Below are 24,197 nucleotides of genomic sequence, written 5' to 3' on the forward strand. Positions count from 1 at the left end.
ATGGAAAAGTTTGAATTTATGCAAAGCATTGAAAAACATCTTATTTGAAATGCAGTTTTAAAAGCACCATCTCGGTTTTGATGGCAGAGATTGCGAACGTCAGCCTCCTAAGTGGAACCTGTTTTATTCAATCCATGAAAAAGTTATTCTGACTGTGACAAAGCAACGCACACTCTATGGAGACTTCCAATTTTGGAAGGAGCTAGGTGTGCTCCCTTCAGGGCGCTCCTTCTCTAAAAGTCAATGCATTCTCTTTTCAATGGTATGTTCTGTAGTGCAGCTCTGACCTCTGCTGGCCGCAGACTTTAAAGACAACCCCAAAGGGAATAAGGCTGACTTCTTTTGCGGTTTAAAGAAAACAAGCTATATTTGTATGAAACCACAGAATTCTAGTACTAGGACATCCAGTCCAATTCTCTGCACTAACGCAGAGTCCTTTGCACCCAGACTTATTAGCCCACATCCACCAATTACTTTATCCCACATCCTTGGATTATTGCGGATTATTCCACAAGCAGAGTGCACAACCAATCAAGAGGCTCGGTGCCAGTAAAAAGGGGAGGGGGGGGAGAGAACATGTGTACTCAATCAAATCCAGATGGCTCCAGCAAAGGAATGGTGCCATATGGCAACATGCCACAGGGAAAGGCGGACATACGCCCCCATGTCGGGTCACCTGCCAATTTAAAGAGGAAGAAACTAATACTACTTAATATTTACACATGTACATGTGCTTCATGCACACTGTCAGAGTAATCTGTGCAAACAGCTAGCCATTATTATTCTACTATTATGGGAGATGGAAACAGAAATGGAGATACAGCAGTTGACGGCCACCCAGTTGTAGCAGGAGGAAAAGCTGACTTACTCTATGGCAAGGAGTTTATTTGGGGCTGGAGCATTGGAAGGTGTGCACAAGGGGAGGGGAGAGCAGAAGACGCCAAGGACAGCCACGACAGCATTGACTTTGTTCCTGGACTCTGCCATAATAGGGCTTCTATAAGAACATCATGGCTTCCACCAGCAGAAAGCTTCGTCGAAATGCACTGCATAAGAAAAGTGGCCCCACATTCAGAGAAATTCTTCCATTTGCTCAAGCCCTTGTGTAAGATTGTATACAAGTTCTTTTGCAGACCTCTTCAGGACCCACTAGAGTTTATATGCTACAGCCTTCTTCCTTTGCACATTGTTTCTCACACTACGTTTCAGCACTGCACTGTGAGAAGGCTTCTGCTAGTTTGCAGAACTTCACACAACAGCCTTAATACAGTTTCCCCTCCCACTGAAGGTTCCTTTAAGATTAAGGGATCCAAGCCGTTGGGCTCATCCATACTTCTGCTTGTGCCGTACCTAGTGGTTTTCCCCTTGCCCCACTCCTTTCCAAGGGAAGCAATGTCAATCCAGAGAAAACCCGAATTGCTATTTATTCTGATTGAGCACTAAAGAGTGGTTTCCCCCAGGGAAAAGCAGTAGGACAACTACGACTTCATCTGCTTTTCAATCTTATAAAAAGGCATGGGAGGAATTTGAAACCTTCACTTCCAGCCTCACACCCGCTGCTTCAAACAGGGGTCCTGTGTTACAGTTTGGCACCATGTGTGCCAGGTCCACCCCCTCAGCACCAATGGAAGGGCAGGTTCTGCAATACCTTGCCCATCGTAGGTCCATGGGCAACGCAGCCAAGACCTGAACGGTCCAAGCGGCTGGTATTACTTTCTTTTCCAAATGCTTATTCTCCATCGATCCTTGCTTGGGATTCTTAGTTAAGAAGGCAATGGAAGGATGGCATAGATTGACTCCCCCAGCTCCAGATAAGCGCAGACCCATAACCTTCGACATATTAAAGCAAATTTGTAGATTATTGCCATTTATTTGCTGGTCCTGCTTTGAGTATAGGCTCTTCAGAGCAGCATATTCCGTGGCCTTCTTTGGGGCACTTAGAGTGGGTGACTGTGTGCCTGTGCAGAATAGAACAGGTGGGGCTGGTTGGGGGCGGGGCTTCTCATTAGCGATATCTCTCTTTTCCCATCCTCTGTTTACATCAATATCCGGGCTTCAAAAACGGAGCAACTGGCCAAAGGTGCTTCAATTCAACTTCCCACAATCAGGTGTTTGGGCCCATGCCCAGTGAAGGATGTTAGGTGTTTTCTTCAGTTGTACCCCAGTGTTGATGGCCCCCTCTTCATTCATTCCCCTGGCCAGGAATCAATTCTCTAGGGCCCTGTGTAAGGCAATTACCAGGTGCGGCCTGCAAGCCCAGCAGTATGCCACACATTCATTCAGAATTGGGGCAGCCACCACAGCTTGAAGCTGCAGTGCTTCTGTCAAGGATATAAAGGCCATGGGACCACCTGGTGGTCGGAGATCTACAGGAAGTATATACGCTGCCAGCATCAAAAACTCACAACCTACTTTATCACAATTTCTTTGCAGGTTCTTTTAACAAGTATATCTGGATTAGCGGTCACAGTATTGTGCATTGGGCTCGGATGCACACCATCACCACTGGATTTGGAGCTGCGCTTGGGCTGCCGTCTAACATCTTGATCCACTAGTTTGGTCACCGGGGCATGAAGTGGCCTGCATTTATGCCCTTAATCCTGTCAAGAATTGAACCAACCCCCCCCCCCCGGATGCCTTGCTCATCCAGTTGGGGGGAAACAATTTGGGCCAATGAAAGATTGGTTAATGTGGGCCATAATTGAGGACTTGCAGATGTTCCTCAACTTGTACCCCTCCATAAGCCTGGGGTGGTCCGAGATGCTTGAGAGATGGCAATGGCACAACCCGGACCCATTGGGTATTAACCAAGCTCAGAAAAAGGCTAATCACACAGTGAGGCGGAGCATACTCCAGTGGGGAGGTTGGGTAGTTTTCCACTACAAGATCACATTCTCAAATGAGGCATTGTTTTGGCCCGATGGCATGCATCTTTCCTTTTCTTTGGTTGAGAGATACGATTGAAGGCAACAGGGCATGGATGCAGGTGTGAGTGGTTTGGTGGTGAGCATTTGCTCGGTGGGTGGTTGGGCATTGGGGCAATCCTTTGTTTTGGATGGAAGGGAGGTTGTAGTCTCCGCCTGCCCCTCCAAACGCTGGGGTATTTTGTTAAAGGGATCCGGGGGGAGTGGCCTAGGCCAGGGCCAAAGGCACTCCCCCAGACAGTGGTCCCTGTGGGGGTCGCCCTAATGGATGTAAGTTTTAGGAACCTCTGCCTGGATTGACCACGCGATCACTTCCGACGGGCGGGCGGGAAGTATTTAGATTGCCCCATGCCCAAGCCAAGCCTCTTTCTTCTGTATTCAATAAAGTTGTGGCCTGTTTTGACCCCCAACCAGTCTCTGTGGTCTCTCAGGTTGGGGTATGGGAAGTCTGATGCCTGGTCCTGCAAGAAGAATTATGGATAAGCCGTAAGACTTTACATAATACTTGGATAAAAATATGGCAGTGCAAAATATAGTTACCAATTCTTGTTACACAACAGGAGCATCCAACATGTTCTATGGCAACTCAGAAATGAGGAAAAGAAAGGTGTGTAGTATCAGGTTTAATAGAAATCTTAACGTAAGAATTGAACTCAGTCACAAGATTTCCCCAGTGTGCCTCAAACTTGGCAAGTAGATTGGAAGATATCCAGACTATCTGAGTGCCCAGATCTTGTGGCACAGCCAAGCAGCCTGGAGGCCCACCTTTTATATCTGTAGCAGAAACCTTCCCTTGTATACACTTGTACTAGCTTACACAACAATCCAGTCATTCCTCAAGTATTTCTTTTATAACACGTTAATGAGTGTGCATCTAATAGCATGAGATTAAGAGTGTTCTGCTTTGTATACAAGTAGTCAGCACCTGATGGGACGCGGGTGGCGCTGTGGGTAAAACCTCAGCGCCTAGGACTTGCCGATCGCATGGTCGGCGGTTCGAATCCCCGCGGCGGGGTGCGCTCCCATCATTCGGTCCCAGTGCCTGCCAACCTAGCAGTTCGAAAGCACCCCCGGGTGCAAGTAGATAAATAGGGACTGCTTACCAGCAGGAAGGTAAACGGCGTTCTGTGTGCTGCGCTGGCTCGCCAGATGCAGCTTGTCACGCTGGCCACGTGACCCGGAAGTGTCTGCAGACAGCGCTGGCTCCTGGCCTAAAGAGTCAGATGAGTGCACCCTAGAGTCTGGCAAGACTGGCCCGTACGGGCAGGGGTACCTTTACCTTTACCTTTAGTCAGCACCTGTAATGGCAGGTCAAAGGGAAAAAAGGGAGGAAGTGCTTTTTGAAAGACATGGAAGACTCCAGCTGGCATTCCTGCCCTCTGTCATGTGCCCTGCAGTGCTGTTGGGACCAGGTTCCAACAGAACAGGAAGAAACAGAGGAAAGGGGCAGAGTTGTGGGAACCAGGGTTGAAGGGGGGGTGGAAACTCCCATTTTCACCCCAAGTTCAGTCACTTTGCAAAGGGGAACAGGAATGCTGACTGTCCCCTCTGACCTTCCTGTAGAACAGGAAGTTTCAGTGGAGGCTTGGCAGGACTTTAATCAGCTGAAGTGGCAGCGACTGAACAGAGGCATTAGGTTGCAGTGTTGTCACCTAGGACCAGATACAATGGTACCTCTGGTTACAAACTTAATTCGTTCCGGAGGTCCGTTCTTAACCTGAAACTGTTCTTAACCTGAGGCACGCCTTCACTAAGGGGGCCTCCCGCTGCTGCCGCCACACCACTGGCCCACGACTTCTGCTCGCATCCCAGGGCAAAGTTTGCTACCAGGAGCACCTACTTCTGGGTTAGCGGAGCTCATTACCAGAAGCGTTTGTAAGGAGGACGTACGTAACTCGAAGTTCCACTGTAATGCCTTTGCAGATGGGAACAGACCTATATGCCTTGACAGAGCCTGTGCTTATATTCCAGGTATTCTCACAAGGCAAGAGAGCCTTACAAGTAGTGCCTCATCTATAAAAGCTTGGTGGAATGGCGGAGAAACCTGTTGGGACATCTTTGCCCTGCTCCTGAATCATGACTCCTGAGCAATGCATCTGCTGTGGAGCCTGTGCCATTACTTGCCTAAATAAAGATCTCTTCCTTCCTTCCAAGTGATATTCTCTGCCTGTATAAGTTGCTGGGGAGCCAGGACATCACAAACCTTTGTTAATAAATGGGGGGGGGGGATTGGTTAGTGAGATGTGTGACCTGAGTCTAAGTAAGTATACCTAGGTTTTTCAAACATGCCTTCTATACATCTCTGGCACACTTATAATAGGGCAACTAAGAACATCAGTGCTTTAAAATGTTTGCATAATAATTCCACTGTGTCTTTCCTCCTCTGTCTCCTGGCCTAATGACTATAAAAACCATCTAGGTGTCCATCACCTCTGAAAAAAGCCAGGAATGGGGAACCTGTGGCCCTCTAGGTGTTGTTGGATTCCAACTTCCATCTTCCATGACCATTGGATCATGCTGACTGGGGCTGACGGGGGTTGAAGTTCAAAACATCCATAGGGCACCAGGGTGGAGAAGGCTGGTTTAGTGTATAGCACATTGTCTTCTCTCCATGTGTCTTCAGGTACGATAGCAGAACTGTTGTTATCTTGGGAACCACCCTGAGACCTGCGGATATAGGGCAGTATACAAATTTAATAAATAAAAATATAAAAATATACAGTTACTGTCTCACACTTGTGTGCATGAAAAAGTTAACCTGAGCCCTGAACTCAAATTACCAGAGTGAGTGTGGCTTGGCAGGTTTGCAGTGGCTTCTCCTCCCCCCTTTCTCTTTTTCTCTTCCTGCTTTCCTTGACAAAGGAGCCATGCATCTTGGCTCCCAACTCAGCACATGCTGCAAGTGAACTGAATCTCCCCAGAAGGGGGATTTTAAAGCCTGCATCTTTGCTAACCTGAAGATTGTGTGATTGTTTTTGTAAGGAAACCAAGTACTTTTCTTTTTAAGTTGTTTGGGACCTTTTCTCATCTTCACTTTTCTGCCAGCATATAGAGACTTGCTTGCTGTAGCTTCTGGAAACTCTCTGAGTAAAACATACACTTCTTTGCAAAGTTAAGTGTCTGTGATTTATTCTAGCCTAAGTATTTTCACTTGTTTAAAGACAAATGAGGGCAAATGTGTTCAGAGCAATCACCATTGTGCTTAACTCTGCTACTGGAGAGTAAAAATCTCCCTTCCAAACCTCTCTTCCCAACAAGAACATCAAAAATTTATACTCTGTGTTGAAAGAAAACCCAAGCTTTCATTGTTATTCACTGGATAAGATGGTAAAAATTGGTCCCAAATAACTTTTAAATGGAAAGACAATTAAAATTATGTCTAAGAAATGACAATGAAAGAAGGAATTAGAAGGGGAAATGGTTGATGGGTAAAAACAGTTCCTAAAAACATTTGTGAGAAAAATACCAATCTCAAGAAACACCAATAGCACAAATACTTATGGGGTTTCTAAAAATATAAACAAATGAGCAGAGTTGTACATAAAGGGTTAAAAGTCACATTAGCATTGAAGTAAAGGGTAACTCTAGTTTTGAACAGGGCTATCCAAGTACAGTTCCTCAGAAATTAACAGGTTTTTTTATTGCAGCTATTATAAAACTGAAATTTGTTTGCACCAAAATGTTTCCTTTACTTTGTATCAGTCTGATAAGCGATTTGTTCCACGGAGGGAAAGCCTTTTATCACCATAGTCCAGATGTATATTCTTGGCAAAGTCCACCAATTTAGAATACTTTTTTCAGCTGAGAGTTTGTCTGTCTGTGTGTGTGTGTGTGTGTGTTTTAACATAGGCAGCTCAAAAACGTGTTTTCAAAAAATCTGCTTTGTTGCTTCCCCTTCCCATTCTTTCTTCCATCTTCCTCTGCTTCCCCCCACCCCTCCCCCTCTTATGGCTTCGCCTATAAAGAAGCCACCAAGGGAAGCATTTAAAATATTTCTGTACCCACTCATCTCCCCTGCTGTATTGAATAGATTCTTGCAAGAACATTTCATGAACATCCTGAACATCCAAGGGGGTGTATTCTAGGATGTGCAGGGAGTGAGCTGCACCTGAGCCCTAGCACCTAACAGCCCAATCCTTCGCATGTCTGCACAAATGTAGACACCAAATGTCCTCAGAAGTCCTATTGAGTTCGCTGGGAATAATTCCCAGGAAACTCTGTTTAAGTCTGCAGCCTCATCTCTTTGGCTGTCAGTTTCCAGAAAATGAAATCTGAGATTACCTGTGATCTTCTGAAGTATTTTTGGTAAAAAATAAAGACAGAATATGGACTTTATTCAGGGAAAGAGCTCCGAACCAAGGTACTAGATCAGGGATAGGCAAACTAAGGACTGGGGGCTGGATGCAGCCCAATCGCCTTCTCAATCCGGCCCGTGGACGGTCTGGGAATCAGTGTGTTTTTACATGAGTAGAATGTGTCCTTTTATTTAAAATGCATCTCTGGGTTATTTGTAGGGCATAGGAATTTGTTCATTATTTTTTCAAAATATAGTCCGGCCCACCACATGGTCTGAGGGACGGTGGACCGGCTCACGGCTGAAAAAGGTTGCTGACCTCTGTACTAGATGTTTGGTTTTATTTCATTTGTTTTAACAAGCATTATACAAACCCTTTTCTTCCCCCAGCCCAATATATTGGAGCACCCACTTTCCAGCTACATTTTCCAGTGTTAAAAAGTAAAACTGATGCAAAACTAATTCCAGTGAGAAATGGCAAAAATGACCAGAAGAATCAAAACTCAGGAAGACCAAATTTTTGATAAAAAATGGGGAAAATTTATAATTTATCTTAAAAACCATTGTAAACAGTTAAAATTGTTAGTAGGATTAGAATAACGCTTGTAGTTTAATGGTGACTTTTGGATATAATGGAGATGTAAAAGATTAGGATTATTATAAAAGATGCAGGAGGAAATGATTAACAATAGGACCCACAAAGGGGGGAGGGAAGTCCAGGAGATTCTATGGAATCTTGTCTTTATGTTGTACGTTGGATATGTGATTGTAATGTAAAACTGTAATTTGAAAAACCAAATAAATAGGTTTTTTTAAAAAATCCAGTGACAAACGTTGTTCTCTAGCATTCTCCACATTGACGATACTGGTTCACATATGAATTTTCCACACAGGTTGACCGCAGCATCAAGGGGTGATGTGTTTGTAAATGGGACATGGTAGGTCAGGGCTAGTCAATGCAGTGCTCCCCAGAAGGGCTACAACTTCCAACATTCCGGCTGGGGCTGGTGGGTGTTGGAGTGCAACAACATCTGGAGGGCACAATGTTTACTACCCTTGTTGCAGATCAAACAGTACCAACCAGAATTTTCATATCACTTTACGTTATTCCAAAAACATATGTTCCTCAAAAAACTCTATCTGTACAACTATCTGTAGTTCATTAGATGTTGGTTGTGCCTTCATGTGTGAATCAGACTGATAACTTTGTAGATATGATGCCTTTATCTCTGAATCAAAATGTCTGCTTGTTCAGCAACTAGGTGTAGGTATATACAACCTCTAGAAACTAGAGAAGAATACATATCTGTTATCTGAGTGGTGTTGGCCTCTTTGCCTGCTTTCCTATCAGTTTCAATGGGCACCAGTCACCACTGGATGGAAGTGGCTTCATGGTATCACAGGGAGCCAGCCATTCAGTGCTAGACACAGCTAGACTTGGCAGTAAAGAGGTAGACTGGGTTTCCTTTCACTTTATCTATAGTAGGAGATTGTGTGCATGAAGAACGTGCACTTCTACAGGAGTCTCAATGCTCATTTTATGTACATCTGGGCATAAACAGAGCTATGGAAACACAAACACACATGACCCTCCTGCTGCCTGCCTGAGATAGCAGTGCAGTGAAACTGATGGAATGGCATTGGCAGGCTCTGGCCACCATAGCATTTCTGCACTGTCAGGCCTCCTGTGTCTTTTTGTTTTCTCACGGTGAGAAGCAAGAATTCCCTACTTCTGTGACTTCAGCTCCTAAGCAACTGCTTCAGAGGAAGAAGGGGGCTTGGGCATTCCTCAAGTACACTGTGGTGTTCCCAGGCATTCAGTGTTCCACAGGCCCAATATTCCTGCGCTGCCAGAAAGCATTCCCACAAACTCCTGGAAGGAATGAGCAGACCAATTCAGGCTGCACTCTGTTCTGGAAACCAGGCATCGAGGCAATAGTTAATGCAAATCCAAGGATTGATATTAATTATTATTATCATTAAGTCACTTTACTCATAAAACTGACTCAAAGCAACTTACAATAGAAACACTAAAACCAATTACAATAAACACGATCAATAAATACTTAAAACAAAGAAGCACTTCTATACAAATAAAAGATAAGTCCAGCAGATCCTGCCCCACTAAAAGAGGCCACAAATACGTAGAATTGTAGAGTTAGAAGAGACCACGAGGATCATCTAGTTCAACCCCCCCCCAACATAGGAATCCTTTGCCCAACTTGGGGCTCAAACCTACAACACTGAAATTAAGAGTCTCATGCTCCACCTACTGAGCTATATTAAAAACCATTCAAACTAAGGAACAGAGGTCTGGGTGAAGAGGAAGCATTTTGCCCAGTGCCTAAAACTAGACAATGGAGGAAAGACAATAAAGTACACTGGGATTAGGAGCTTCACCTTCTGCTTGCATTCCAGTGGACAACTGCCACAACTAGGGGCAGGTGGTGTTGAAGCCACTCATTGCCAAGTAACCATAAATCAATAGGTACTAGGAGGCAAGAATATTCAGCTAAAGGCAGGCAACCCCCCCACTGCAACCTTGATTCAGAACAGACTTGGACCATCTGAGTTATTCCAAAGAATACTTCTTATTTAAAAAAACCCTCAATCTTCTCTCACTAGATCTTTGGGAACTCAGAAGGATCAGCCGAGGGTAGCTCTGCACACTCTCTTCTGCCTTCCCTGCCACCCACTTTCCCCAAATGTAACATTTTAAAACAGAAACAAGCAGCAGGGGAAGCTGGGGAGGTGTTCTTACATTTGTAATATCCTGGTGACAAAACAGACTCCAAGAGCTCTATTACTGTGACACATCCTGGGACCTATAGTTAATTCCTCTTAGATGAATAGGTTGAGGCAGGAGGAATCAGAAAGCATTGATTCCTGTGTTCTGGTTTACTCAACAAAGGTATTTGAGTCAAGTATGCTCAGAACCCTCCATTTTGAGGTGCTGGAAACATGCCAAGTTAAAGGTGGGCCCTATTTTCAGTCTTTCTTGGCACTGGCTTCCCGCCTGCTGCCATAGGAAGGTTTGAGAAGGGGAATGGGAAACCAGAAGGAGAAAAAGCTAGGGACAAACTTTAGGTTGGAGTTCAGTGCTCAGCTTGTAACTTTCCAAACTGAGGGTGTTCATTTGTGTGTGTTCAAAAATTCAGTGCTATTGTTGAGCTTAGCCTTGAAGCTGCTCAATGTGGGCAGACTTCATAGCTTCAAGTGCATTGACATTTAAAGATCTGCAAGTACTTTGCAACCACCTGACCTAGTGGCCTGTGGCTGGTTTGCTTTGTGGTGGGCCAAAGTGAAGTCACAGTGGACTTTTATGCTGAACTCCACACAAACCATGAAGAACGGCCCTGTTGATCAGGCCAAAAGCCCATCTAGGACAGCATCCTGTTTCGTTTATGCATTTATTTATAGAATTTATATTCCACCCCTCATCACAAGTGATATTGGGGCAGATCACAATGTAAAAGCCAATATGGCTATAAAATATCATTAACACATCCATCTGTCATCTCTCTCCCAAATGCTCAAGAAGTTAATAAAGGCCCAGAAGAAGAGAACAGCCTTCAGTTGGCACCAGAAAACTGACAAGAGTAGATTTGGATGCTTTGTTAGAGTGTTTTGCTTCCAGCTGCTGGTCCTGTTTGTTCTCACAGTAGCCAACCAGATGCCTATCAGAAGCCCTCAAAAAAGGACATGAGCACAATAACACTTTCACCTTGGTGGATATAAACAAAAAAAGAGCGATCCAATTGCCCAATTGCAGCAGCTACCATTGGTGATATCCCCACCAGTGGTGCCCTGTGGAAACCCTCTGAACAGGTCATTTTGGAGATGGGGAAGAGATGAAGCTGGGACAGTGCAGGATCTGCCACCACATCCAGGCCTCTTCATTGTGTCAGGCTGAGAGCTAGAGTAGGTAAGATGTATTTTTCCCCCTTCTTCCTATCTTCCACTTTGGCCAGCGCACACAGAAGGGTTGTGGAAGTGGTAGCGGCAGCAATGCTGCTCCATTAAACCCCACCACTGTGTGCCTAAGTCATCTAAATGGAAAATAAACAGATAAAGGGTAGAGGTGTTGTGTGATGGCAAGACTGAAAGAGAGGAAAGGGTGCAGCAGAGTCCACCACCAGCAGCATAAAGTTCAAGATTTGGTGGTTCACTTGTGACTCACCAAGAAGAGCATCACCTACTGAATCACAAGCCCTCTTCCTTCTCCTTCCACCTATGTTTTCCTTGGCAATCTCCCACCCTTGTAATGAATCAGGCTGACCCTACTCTAGGAAGCAACAACCAACAGCTTGAGGTGTTGTGGCCACAAGCTATACTGTCTGGTTCACAGGAAGCTTCCAGAGTTCCAGGATTCACTATAACCTTCTGTGCAGCCCTCACTGGGTCACAGTGTGACAAGAAGTTCTGCAATGTTTCCAGCCCCACCTATCTGGAATATTTTCCTGCAGAGGCAGTGAGTCACTTCCTTGTTAGAAATCTCACACCAAATTCTTCCTTTTCGCTTGTGCTTACAAGATATTATTAATATTCTCTCTCTCTCTCCCTCTCTCTCTCCCCGTATACAGACTTTTTAATCATCATATATGTCCACACTATCCACCACTGTGATAGACTTCAGTCCACATTAGATTACAAATCTTTCCACTAGCTGTATTTAATAAATCAGATTTTCTCTGGGAGGTATCAACTTCTATCAGTAATTTAAAATCCCAGCTGTGCCTAAGTAACATCAACTTGTGTACAAAGGATTGTGTACAAAGCTTATCAATTAACTACATGCTGCCAACACTGTCAAGTGCCTAGAGCTCAGGTGTTCACAAGCTGTACATGCATAAGTGTACCAGATTGCATGGACTGAATATGGACTATGCATGTACAGTTTGTACACACTTAGGTTCTGCACAGGTTTTGCTAAATATGTGAAGGTCAAGGGCAGGGCCAGCAGGCATTATATACATTTTGCTAATGCAGTGATCAAGGGAAGTAATAGTACCGCTCTATTCTGATTTGGTTACATCGCATCTGAAGTACTGTATCCAGTTCTGGGTGCAACAATTTAAGGAGGATGTTGACAAGCTGGAATGTGTGTAGAGGAGGGCAACCAAGTTGATTAAGGGTCTGGAAACCAAGCCCTATGAGGAACGGTTCGGTATGTTTAGCCTGGAAAAGAGGAGACTGAGAGGAAATATAGTAGCTATATAGAAGATGGAGAAAGCTTGTTTTCTTCTGCTCCAGAGGGTAGGACCCAAACCAATGGATTCAAGTAACAAGAAAGGAGATTCCAACTCAACGTCAGGAGGAACTTTATGGCAGTAAGAGCTGTTCGACAGTAGAATGGACTCCCTCGGGAGGTGGTCGACTCTCCTTGGTGGTTTCTAAGCAGAGGTTGGTTGGCCATTTGTCAGGGATTCTTTAGCTGAGATTCCTGCATTGCAGGGGGTTGGTCTAGATGATCCTTGGGGTCCCTTCCCACTCTACAATTCTGTGATTCTTTGAACTCCTATGCAGCTACTAGGTGGCTCCACTAGGTGGAGCTAATAGATTAACCCCACTACAAGGCATAGGTTTACTACAAATCCATGAAAAGTAGGCACTGCATTTTCTCAATTTGTGTTGGTTGAGACTTTATGGGTAGAAAGAGGCAGAAGGAGGGGGAATCAAAACAGCTTTGCATGCCAGCTCTGTTGGCCTCCCCATCTTTGATATTGTCAGCTTTACTCCCTCCCCTCCCCACCTGATATCCATGTGAATCAAGCCTAAAATACTTCACTTAGTTGCACCTACCTAGGGGATGGGCTCAGAAAGAAAGAAGAATCGGTGGGGCAAGAGGAGAGTAGGGAGAACCTGGCAGTTCTTACACATCTTACTGCTGCTAATCTCCTTTCAAAAGAGTCAAATATAAAGTCATGTTCTTTCTTGTGAAAACATTACTAGCCTGTGGGTGTCAACACAACCTTCATTTCCAAGAAATCTGTTGCAGCCCACAGTGAGTCTAGAGAAATTACATTTTGATGACAGCGAAGACAGACTGCGAGCAAAACATTGCACACTTAAGCTGTGTAACAGCAACAATCTTGTTGGCTTTTTTTAAAAAAGACCATTATCTCCTGTTCTATAAAGAACTACAGCAAAACAAGGACCAAAGGTGCGTGTTTTCAATTTTTGCTTAGACCTTGACAGATACCCTTCTCTTTCTTCAGTTGCTATTCATTGAAAGGAAAAACCTTTCCTTCTCGCTTGGATGAAGAACAGCAAATACTTTTGCTCAGCTGCTCCGTTTCCTTTTACATGCTATGTAATATGTAATCAATTTACACAATCATCTCAGGTATAGAAAGTTAGGAGATAGCATTTCACCAAAACAACTATACCAATACTTTGAATGGAATGAAGTTTTGCTGCAATAAACTAAACTTGTGGAGAAGTATTGGTGGACACACTCAATTTCATGCATGGAGTTCAACAGTTCACAATATCAGCTGCCAGGGATTACACCCCCCCAACCCTGCTGAAGTGAAACTGGATTTTTACTCTGATGTGTGCATGTGTGTATCTATCATCTGTCTACTTATTTATCTAGCCATCCTTCCCTTGTAATATGCAGCTAGCAACCCACTATATTGAATAAATGGCTGATTATAGTACACATAACTGAGTATCTAATATGCATGGCTCAATATCTACTCTGGCATAGTGCTACTCATGGTGAACTTTATATTCTTATTTTGGCATACTGCGGTCTAGATTACTTGAGTTAATCTGTAAAGGACTCATCAGTCCATGATCCCACTAGAGAACATATGGAGAACTGATAATGGTTAAGGGCAGCTTTCACCAAATTAGTGCCCTCCATAAATTTTGGACTACAAATCCCATCCGTCCCTCCCTCCAGCCAGCACACTGGAAAGCACCAGACTGGGGGAAGACTGGCCTAGGACTTCCATCCCCATGTTAAGAAAAAACATTTAGTCATGATGTTCTTTCTTTTTCCCCCTATAGGAAATAGCATTGTGATAACATAGCAAATTAACTGTAATAAAAGCAATATCAATCACTAAAGTATACTACATTTTAGTAGGGTTTTATTTATTTATTTATTTATTTTGCCTATAATGGTATGTCACAGGTGGTACTTTAAAGTCCTATTTGACTCCAACATTTATATATTTTTCTCCATTTACACCCATGTGTGTGTAATACACACACACACACACACACAACAACAACAACAACAACAACGGATGATCGTACTTCAATACTGCTGACAAAGTGAGCTCTAGCCCAAAAAAGCTTATGCCGTAATGAAATTGGTTATTCTTTAAAGTACCACAAAACTCTTTGATTTGTTTTGGTGCCTGCAACAAACTAACATAGCTAACCCTCTGAAAATTTAACCTAAGACTCATTGCAGCATTACAGATTCATCGTGAAACACACAACAGCCCCGTTCAAGTGTTTGCGTTGTGTGTGAACTCTGCACATGAAGTGGGAGTGTGAAGATGAAGGCATGAGCTCCTCCTCCTAACTCTGCACCGGGAGGGGAGACTCCTGGGCTCCTCTTTGCAGATAGTCGTGCTTTTGGATGGCAACAGGAGCAACGATGGAGGAGTGGAGCTAACACACTCATCCCCATGCCCCACGCATGTGGAGCTCAAACACAATACAAATATTAATAGGGCTGATATCACCGACTAACACTTAACCCATTTTAAATGAATCCCAATAGCAGTATTTAGAAAAAGCCCAAAAAAGAGTAATAATTGAAAATACCAGTAAATTATTTTAAACCACAGTGCAGTTTACAGGCAGAAATGCATAAAGCACAGTAGCCATGGCCATACAGCGTACACTAATACCCAGAGCTTCACCCACCCCATTCTTCTCCTCTCCCTCTAGCTGAGGGGGATTCCATCAATGTATATCATAAAGCCTGGGATGCTCAGAACCCATCTTTAACCGAAACATGCATTTGGGGACCATTTCTTCATTGATTTTACCATATATTGTATGGAGGCAGCACTGTTGTTGTGATTCACCTTAGATCAGGTTGCAACTTAGTAATGGGTCCCAACCCATCAGCTAATAGTCTGCAGTGATGGGCAGTGGCTTTCCAAGGGTTTCAGACCAGAATCTTCCTTAGCTGCACACATATATGCCAGAAATTGAACCCAGGGCCTTCTGCATGCCACTGAGCTACAGTCTTGTCCTCCCTTCCTGGCTCTCTCATGTACAACACAAATGCATGATTTTCAACAAGCAGTGCAGTGTCTATAGGAATATGTCCACAAAGAGCAATGTGGAAACTCAGGGGCTATGTAGTATTATTCTCCTTTTGATTTTGCAGACACTCCTTGTGAATTTTATCCTGTGGGAAGATACAACAATCTGCTACACTGAAAGTGTCAGCCAAGAATATATATTTATATAAAAGAATAGCGCTTCTTGCAGGACACAAATAATGCTTTAGAAAACAAGATTCCCGACAAAGATTTCTCAGCCAACGCCACTAATGTTCACTGTGTCTGACAACAGAATATTGAAGAAAGCAGATAAACACTTTCCAGACATTATTTCAAACTGGAAAGCAAATAGTTATCAAGAGGCAAGAAATACAAGGACAATAGGGATGGTTACAAAACATCTTCCACAGGGGAAAAAAATTGTTCAGCTTCTGAAGTTCAGATTGACTGATGGCATCATCAGCACCCTCGTGACTTTGCCTATGTGTGGATCTGCATAGGCACCAATTCATTGTTTTAAAATACTTTTCTTAAAAAGAGAAGGCTCAGATTATTATTTTTGGAAAGAGAAAAAATGGCCAGGAGCTGAAGGAGCATCAAATGTGTCCAGGCCAGCCAATCAAAACTCTGTTTCTCTAAAATGAAGCAGAAGGGGAGGAGCAATCAGAATGTGGAGAACAAACACCGATAGATCATAAAAGAAAGTGTTGGTTGCATCCTCCACCCAGTACCAATATCAGGAACAGAGGAGAAAAACTGCCAGTCTGGTTATCCCTTTACAGATGTGGCTTTGGCTCTCTAGATAGTTCAATCAGGTCTATCCTTTTGGAGATGCAAAATCAGTTCCAAGATGCTGAGTTTCCACATACTGCTGTCTTAACCATCTATTTCTGATGGTACCCTCCATGACTTGAGATGCCTGAGATTTGTACATAGCACTGGAACATTTTGGGAGAAGCGCTTCTCTTTTTCTGTTACCAAAGACAAACAGCTGTATCCACTGTGAGTGCTTTCGGATGCATGTTTATTGAGGATGGGCACTTCTCATACATGAATGTTTATTGCAGCATCCACACATTGCCACCAGCATCAAAATGGCAGCCCAACAGTCCCTGCTTCCTGTTTATTCCAAAGTCACCCTGTCTGTGGAAAGTCAGGAAAGTTGTTAGTGACCTACCTGCATTATCTGAAGGACCTGTTTGTATTCTTAAACACCATCTGGATCATATGGGTCTCACAAGCAACATTAGTAACTCTTTCTTAGAAATGAATCCACCAAGCACTGCCACCAATGCTTTGCATGCAGATGGTCTTGGGTCCAATCACTGGCATTCCTGCCACTTTCTGAAACAAGAGGCAAACCGAAATATAGCCATCCTTTGAAATTTGCACTTCTCTGAATTTTGCAATGCAATGCAGCCATGTAATTATATATATATATACACAAGCGTAAAGTACATATGCATATAAATGCATATATTTATAAAAATAGCAAACAAAATGCATTATATCAGCAAAAATGTGTATATTAGTGAAAAGTGCATGTAAAATATGTTTATTAGAAGAAATTCACAGTAAAATGCTGTATTTTTAATCGATTGGTGGAGGGGAAAAACACAGCTCTATTGTAGTTTTATAAACTCCACCTGTTCTTCAGCTTTAACTCAACTTTTAGAATACAATTTAAAAACAACACTAAGCAACCAAATTGGTCTAAAATTATTTGGATCTGTCTTAGAACCTCTTGTGAATAGGCTCCAGTTGTTCGGTCCCAGCTCCTGCCAACCTAGCAGTTGGCACATCAAAGTGCAAGTAGATCCCGCTCCGGCGGGAAGGTAAATGGCGTTTCCGTGCACTGCTCTGGTTCGCCAGAAGTGGCTTAGTCATGCTGTCCACATGACCCGGAAGCTGTACGCCGGCTCCCTCGGCCAGTAAAGAGAGATGAGCGCCGCAATCCCAGAGTCGTCCGCGACTGGACCTAACAGTCAGGGGTCCCTTTACCCCTTTACCTTTAGGTGTTTTCCCATGGGATGATCCTGGTAGCAGACTGTCTAAAAAGGGAAGGCAAGGGAAGTAAGCATGCCAATGAAATGAAGTAATTTTATTGTCAGTAACATTCTTACACCCTCTTATCCCTGTCATCAAAGCCCAAAATGTAACTGAGCTTTTTCCAGGGCTGCTAAACCTAACTCCATCCATGACTGCCATGTGTGCTCATCTTTTTTAGGTTGCAATGCATTTTATACTCTCCACACAAATCTATACTGGAGCTGACATTTTCTAAATTATCCTCCTGCCTCAATTTCCTTATTGCTGCTGTTGCTAAAGTGTGCTTCTGAGCAGCACATGCAAATCAAACCAAGCTTGTTTAATTGATTTAACTGGGTAGTCACCTTTAGAGATAATCACAAGGTCTTGATTTCATGTGCTTTGTGCCAAAGATTTCCAGGGGGTTTGAGTAAGTCAAAAATTGTTCTTACAGAAATAACATCCTAGGAAACATTAAAAATGAGTTAATTGCTTCTTGCACTGCTCCAATTTCAGCACAATCTTTTGTCTCCTTGGACGATCAAATTATCCAAAGGAATTATCACTAGATGCTTTAGACCAATTGATAAAATAGTTAACTGGGTTGACATACGACCACTCTCTGGTCTAATAAGAACTTTCAAGTTCTCAAACTAAGAAGCTGCTGGTTGTGAGAATCATAAATCACTCTTATCCTTCAATCCAATATATGTATATAGATCCATTTCTGAATATTTTCCTGTCCCATTATAAACACGCAGATGAAACTTAAATGAAAGGGCAAGAGGACACTGGCCTGCTTTACTAAGACCAGGGTTTTTGAAGTTCTGATGAACGAAAAGCTCAACGTTTCTGATGCATGACCCATTTTCTGATTGAACTTGGGATCTTCTGCATGGAGACCAGATGCTCCATTGAGCTCTGGCCCTTTCCATTTCTCCGTAAGTTGCAGAATGCCCACAGGGAGTGGAGAATATCAGACATCTAATGCTCTTTGCACATCCTTGTTTAACAAAATTCTGGCCTTTGAATCCTACTGCTACCTGGTGTCTTCATCCAACTCCTAGCCACAAAGTCCAACTCCTAACCACAAAAATATTTGTCCAAGGAGACTTCTAAGCTTTAGCACCGCTCTTGAGTTTTAGCTATCCATGTGGCAACTACAATCTTACTTTTAAAATGGGATTCCCAAGAAGACAAGGGCCCTATTAAAAAGTTCTCCCCCTCATACAATGAAGGGGAGGGTGGGAACATAATAGCTAGGTCTGCCCTCTCTTTCCCATCTCTGCTGCTAGCCTCACCACCTTCCACATATTGGAGGGCACGTGTCTGCAGCAGAGAGTCCGGTGTATTCATTGAGTCTCCTCACCTGCTTTATAAGCCTGCGTGATCAGACCTTCAGACTTGAACACACAGAAAACAATCAAATTGGATAGCTCAGTTGGTAGAGCATGAGATTCTTAATCTCAGAGTCATGGGTTCAAGCCCCACATTGAGCAAAAGATTCCTGCATTGCAGGGGGTTGGACTAGATGGTCCTCATGGTCCCTTCCAACTCTACAATTCTGTGATTCTATGCAGAGGCTGAAGAGACACCATGGAGGAGGTAGAGCTCTCCTCCCAAGCATGCCTGAACAGGGCTAAGATGTCAACATAGGACAATTCTATTGTCCAGGATCTAGGTTTTTTAAGGGTGTGCACTGATTTTGAGAATACTCATCACCCTTAACTGAGCTTTGGTGAACCTGTTCTCAAAGCGCCACTGGCTGGTACTGGCAGAAGCACCGCACATGAATGCACAGATAGTTGAAAGACATATCACCTTACTCAAATATCAGCTTTGATACTTATTTTATTATCTTCCAGATGCTCTTTCCAGTAACCTGGTTACTGTAAAGCTGAACCTCCAGAAATTGCTTTCTGAAAATTAAAGGAAGGATCACTGGCCATGCAGTGGCAACCCAATACTTCTTTCAATCCAGTAAGAAAAATACAGCTCACTAGGAAGGTCAAAAGTTAAAAGGAAAGCAACATTAAAGAGAATAGATACAACTTTTCTATTTGCTTTAACCTTGTGTGAAAAGCTCAAGGCAATCTCTGAACAAGTGTATTTCAGATCTTTTTCTTGACTGACATTTATTAGGTGCATTTGTCAGCAAGCACAAAATAGAAGAAACATGATTCTATGATAGGTGCTAGGAATCTGTTTACCACCATCAGGGAGATGTTGGAATGACTTTAAGAAGAGTTTATCATCACTTATCTTTGTGGTCTCATAATAATTTCACTTATCTTTTTATATCAGTTTGTTATAAAGATAATTTAAGGAAAGATAGCATTGCTATCTTAATAACGCCAGTGTTCTGGCATGTTCTATCAGTGGCGTAGCGTGGGGGGTGCAGGGGGGGCTGACCGCACCGGGCGCAACATCTGGGGATTAGGGTTAGGAGGCGCAAATCCATGGGTTAGGGGGCGCAAATCCATGGGCTAGGGGGCGCAAATTACTTGACTTGCCCTGGGTGCTGACAACCCACGCTACGCCACTGTGTTCTATCAAATCTTATGCATGTAACACTATTCCCAAATAAAATAAGCTGTAGTTTATGATTGGCTGCAGCTGCAGGTGAGGGCTTCTCCTCCGCCTTTCTCCAGTGCCTCAGTGATTTCTTAAAGAGACAGCTCCTCCCCCTAATTTGGAGTTTCTTTAAACCTTTGAATTCACCCCTCCATCCCACATCTCTTCTAAAATGTGCAAAGATCTTTGCACACAGTTGTATCTTCAAACATTCTGTTGCCGCTTACTTGCTAGGATATGTGGATTGGGAAAGTATCCCACATTGGCATTAGAGGTCTAGCAACACAAACCTAACCATTTCTACTCAGAAGTAAGTCCTATTGAATTCATTGATGCTTACTGCCAGGTAATGGGATTAGGATTGCAGCCTACAACAGGTTATCTGACCTTCCTAAAGCTTTTGAATCCCTTGCTTTCTACATTTATTATACCTTTTGGGACTCCTCTGCTTAGCTCATTTCTTCTAAAATTCCCAAAGAGTTTTGCAATGCAGGTGTGTTTTTATACACTCTATGACCGGATCGGTGGGATACGACACTGACATTAGAAGTCTAGCAGCACAAACCTAGCTATGGCTACTCAGAAGTAAGTGATATCTTCTTCACCAAAAAAAGTTGCCATAAGGAAACCTTACCTTTGTCGATCTCCTGAGATGAAAAGTTTATGCAATGCTTGATTTAACCAATAGATGTCTCTGTATGCTTCACAGTTCCTGGCAGGACATGCAGCTGTTAAAAGTTGGAATTTGAGCTGTGTGGACATTTTGACCCTGATCCAGAGGTGATTTGTGCGACTAGTGGTTTAAACACTGTGGCTGGGATTTGGGTTTGATGAGGCCCTAAGCTACTGAAGGTAATGGGGCCCTTTATATGTCTACCTGTCCTTCATCAACAACAAATTGTCGCTGGTTTTTTTGGGTTGAATATATGCTATATGCAAATTTATGGACCTAATAGAACCATACACAACACAAAACACTGTTGCTGTATGTAGGTTTTATTTTATTTGTTTTTTATCTTATTTTTGGAAATGTACATCCAGTTTTTTCCCCTTTAATTTTTTTGGGGGGTCCCAAGAGAGTGGGGCGCTAAGCTATAGCTTGTTTAGTTTATATGTAAATCTGGCACTGTATATGCCCAACTAGATGATAAGGCACTTCCTCCTTCACACCATTGAATGGGCATTAGGTGTCTGTCATTCAGATGTGCATTATAATGAAAAAGTCAGTCTTTACTGGATGTACATACCCACCTTATTAGTTCCTGATTTACCAGGAAAATCTGAGCATGAATGGCTGCTTCTGTGTGCTATTATTCCTTGTTGAATAAGAAGCTGCATCTTTTATCCTGTTTTATTAACAAGCACTTAGCAGCTATGTGGACTGGAAAACTTCAGGTGACAAATATAGATAAGCAGAAAATGGAATAAAAAGTGGAACTTTTTGTACTACTATTATCTTGAAAAAGCTTGAATAAAATATGCAAGGTCTGCTGAACGTGAAGTTAAAACATGGAGTGATGTACCTTTTTCTTTCATTTCTATCTTTAAAAAAAATTATAGTTGCAAGCAACAGGGTGTGGGTGTAGCAGCTGGGGCTGCATAAGTGCAGCTCCTTTGAAAAAGCTGCAAAACCCTGCCAATCCGCTCCTTGAAGGGGAAGGGGGGGTCTAACTCCTCCCTCTCTGCCTCAAACAGTCAATCAGTGCACTTGATTCCCATAAAAAGTGAGTGAACAAAATTTGGCAATTCCAGTGTGAGGGACTAGTGTGGAAGCCATCGTCGCTTAAGTAATGGCTGAGACAGCACTGATGCAATTCAGGATAATTCTGCCTGAGGAAGCCTCATGCTCCATTGACTTGCATGTTGACTGGTTGCACTTTCAAATGTTCAAAAGCTATACAAAACAAATGGATATGAAGTCAGACCTAAGTTGGAGCAGGCACTCCTGACTTTCATGTTAACATTCACTTTTCAGCTCCTTCAGGTCATACACACAGACATATCAGAGATATAATGCAATATAATTATATTGCAGGATCTGACCTGTCTATATACTAATGTCAATTCCAAGTTGCTCCACGCTCATGTAGACACCATTATTGCACAAAAGAGAAGTGCCAGCAGACTCAAGGCAACCCCCAAGGTACGCATAAACTACAAAAACAATTGTAGAGCTCTCACCCTACAGAGTAAGACCGGGGTGTGTGGATCTGACAACTGAGTGGAAGGGAGACTAGAATGGACTGCCTGGAACATGAGGACAGAGAAATACCTATATATTATCTCCCTGATTGGATAGATCACTTCCTGTTTTGCACTGGAGAAACTAATTTAAAATGTCCCTAAGAACAGAAGTGAGATCTTCCCACAGACATGGATAGAAAAATCAATTATTTTAATGTATCTGTGACAGGGTATAAGTGCCTCAACCACACACCTTTTAAAAATCCAAACTTGAAGGGGGAAAACCAACCAAAATTGCAGAGATAAGAAACCCCAATAGCCCAATGAGGGCTGAGCAAACCAAACAGATGAAAGGAATGTAGTGATTTGAACCCTGCGCAGGAGCACTTCCCACCATTTATTATTATTATTATTTTTTGCAGGACAACACTTGTTATGATCTAAATTATTTCTGCTTCCTTTTAAAGTACCAGAAGCATTTCCCCTTGGGATATACTATTCACTACAGTTTGCATTGCGGTAATTAAAGCAAAAGCACGTACAAAATTCTATATTTTACCCATAGCTATGCAGTTCAGCGCTACAGACAGCAGGTCATTTGCACAATATATTTATACCTCTTGCTGAAAAGTTTTGGGAAAGAATAAATCTTCTTAGATAGAGTGAAACATAAGAACAATCAGCAACTCTAGCATAGTGATAATATATATGACCAAGAAGGGTGCCACATAAATCATTTTTTTCTCCCAAGAACTATGTACAGTACATGGTAAAAGCCATCCAGATAAATTGCTTTACTTCAGCAGAAAGCTTCACTAAACATGACAACTGAAATGGATATGTGCCAATCATCTACCCTGCTGCTGAGCAGGTTCTCTGACTAAGCTGGCAAATTGACACATAGGGCAGACCACACCCTTGATTCAGTTTTTGCTCCAGGTAGAGGAAGGGCTGCGTGGGTGTTACCATGTTGTCATAGTCAGATCATTTCCTGGTGAAGTTTGGACTTACGGCTCCAGTCTTCACCTTGAAAGAGGTGGTGGAGAGAAGATGGTATGTTCCCAGAGACTAAAGGAATCCAATGGTTTCCTGAATGCCCTGGATGATAAACCAGGCAGTGGCGTAGCATGGGTTGTCAGCACCCGGGGCAAGGCAAGTAATTTGCGCCCCCTAACCCGTGGATTTGCGCCCCCAACCCGTGGATTTGCGCCCCCTAACCCTAACCCCCAGATGTTGCGCCCGGTGCGGCCGGCCCCCCCTGCACCCCCCACGCTACGCCACTGAAACCAGGTAGCCCTGTTCAAGCTCTTGCCCCTGTGTAGGGCTTGACAGGGTTGCCCTGAGAGTTTCCGGCATTTGTATCTTGGTATACCAGTGAATTAAGGGCAATGAAACAGTTGGGACAAAGTATAGTATAGTAGTATAGTATAGTATAGTATAGTATAGTATAGTATAGTATAGTATAATATAGTATAGTATAGTATAGTATAGTATACTACTACTACAAAATCATGTATAGAAATCCTAAAAGCTCTGCATACATCACATTTATATATACAGTATGAGATGTCCAAAATGTGTTGGATATTAAACTTTCTCTCCTACCCCTTTGTTCCCTACTGCCCACCCTCATTTTTCTGAGGTTTCCCATTAAAGATAAAAAGGCAACGTCCCTCTTGTTCTTTCTTTGATAAGCAAACAGCATCCCAGTAATCAAAGGTTTCAAATGATTTTCTTTCATGAGAAAGTTTCGAAGGAGCAAAAATGATCTTCATTGGAACTGGTTTAATGCCAGTGAGCTGGAAAACCTATTTCATAATGGAGAGTAGCCTTCTGACTCTCTAATTAATGCTCTTAAGCAGATCTGTTATAGAACTACTGCACAACTTCACTTTTCAGTTTCTGGAATAAAGGTCTTTCCTCCTCGTTTCACCC

The 24,197-nt window shown here is 43.0% G+C and overlaps 1 protein-coding gene and 1 long non-coding RNA gene across 6 annotated transcripts in view; one reads left to right on the forward strand and one right to left on the reverse strand.

Annotated features, from left to right (window-relative positions):
* Positions 1-24,197, forward strand: part of DIPK2B (divergent protein kinase domain 2B) — a 183,706-nt gene that overhangs the window by 119,437 nt on the left and 40,072 nt on the right. The gene's annotated exons all lie outside the window — the stretch shown is intronic.
* Positions 1-24,197, reverse strand: part of LOC128413072 (uncharacterized) — an 86,881-nt gene that overhangs the window by 53,969 nt on the left and 8,715 nt on the right. Inside the window, exon 4 of one of the 3 annotated variants that reach the window (XR_008330226.1) lies at positions 16,489-16,820. The exons of the other annotated variants lie outside the window; for them this stretch is intronic. This is a non-coding gene — a long non-coding RNA (uncharacterized LOC128413072). Of the gene's footprint in view, positions 1-16,488; positions 16,821-24,197 lie in introns of those variants that run through there. 3 annotated transcript variants of the gene reach the window in all.

The sequence above is a fragment of the Podarcis raffonei genome, chromosome 4 (genome assembly GCF_027172205.1).
Source record: "Podarcis raffonei isolate rPodRaf1 chromosome 4, rPodRaf1.pri, whole genome shotgun sequence".
In the NCBI taxonomy this organism is placed as follows: domain Eukaryota; kingdom Metazoa; phylum Chordata; class Lepidosauria; order Squamata; family Lacertidae; genus Podarcis; species Podarcis raffonei.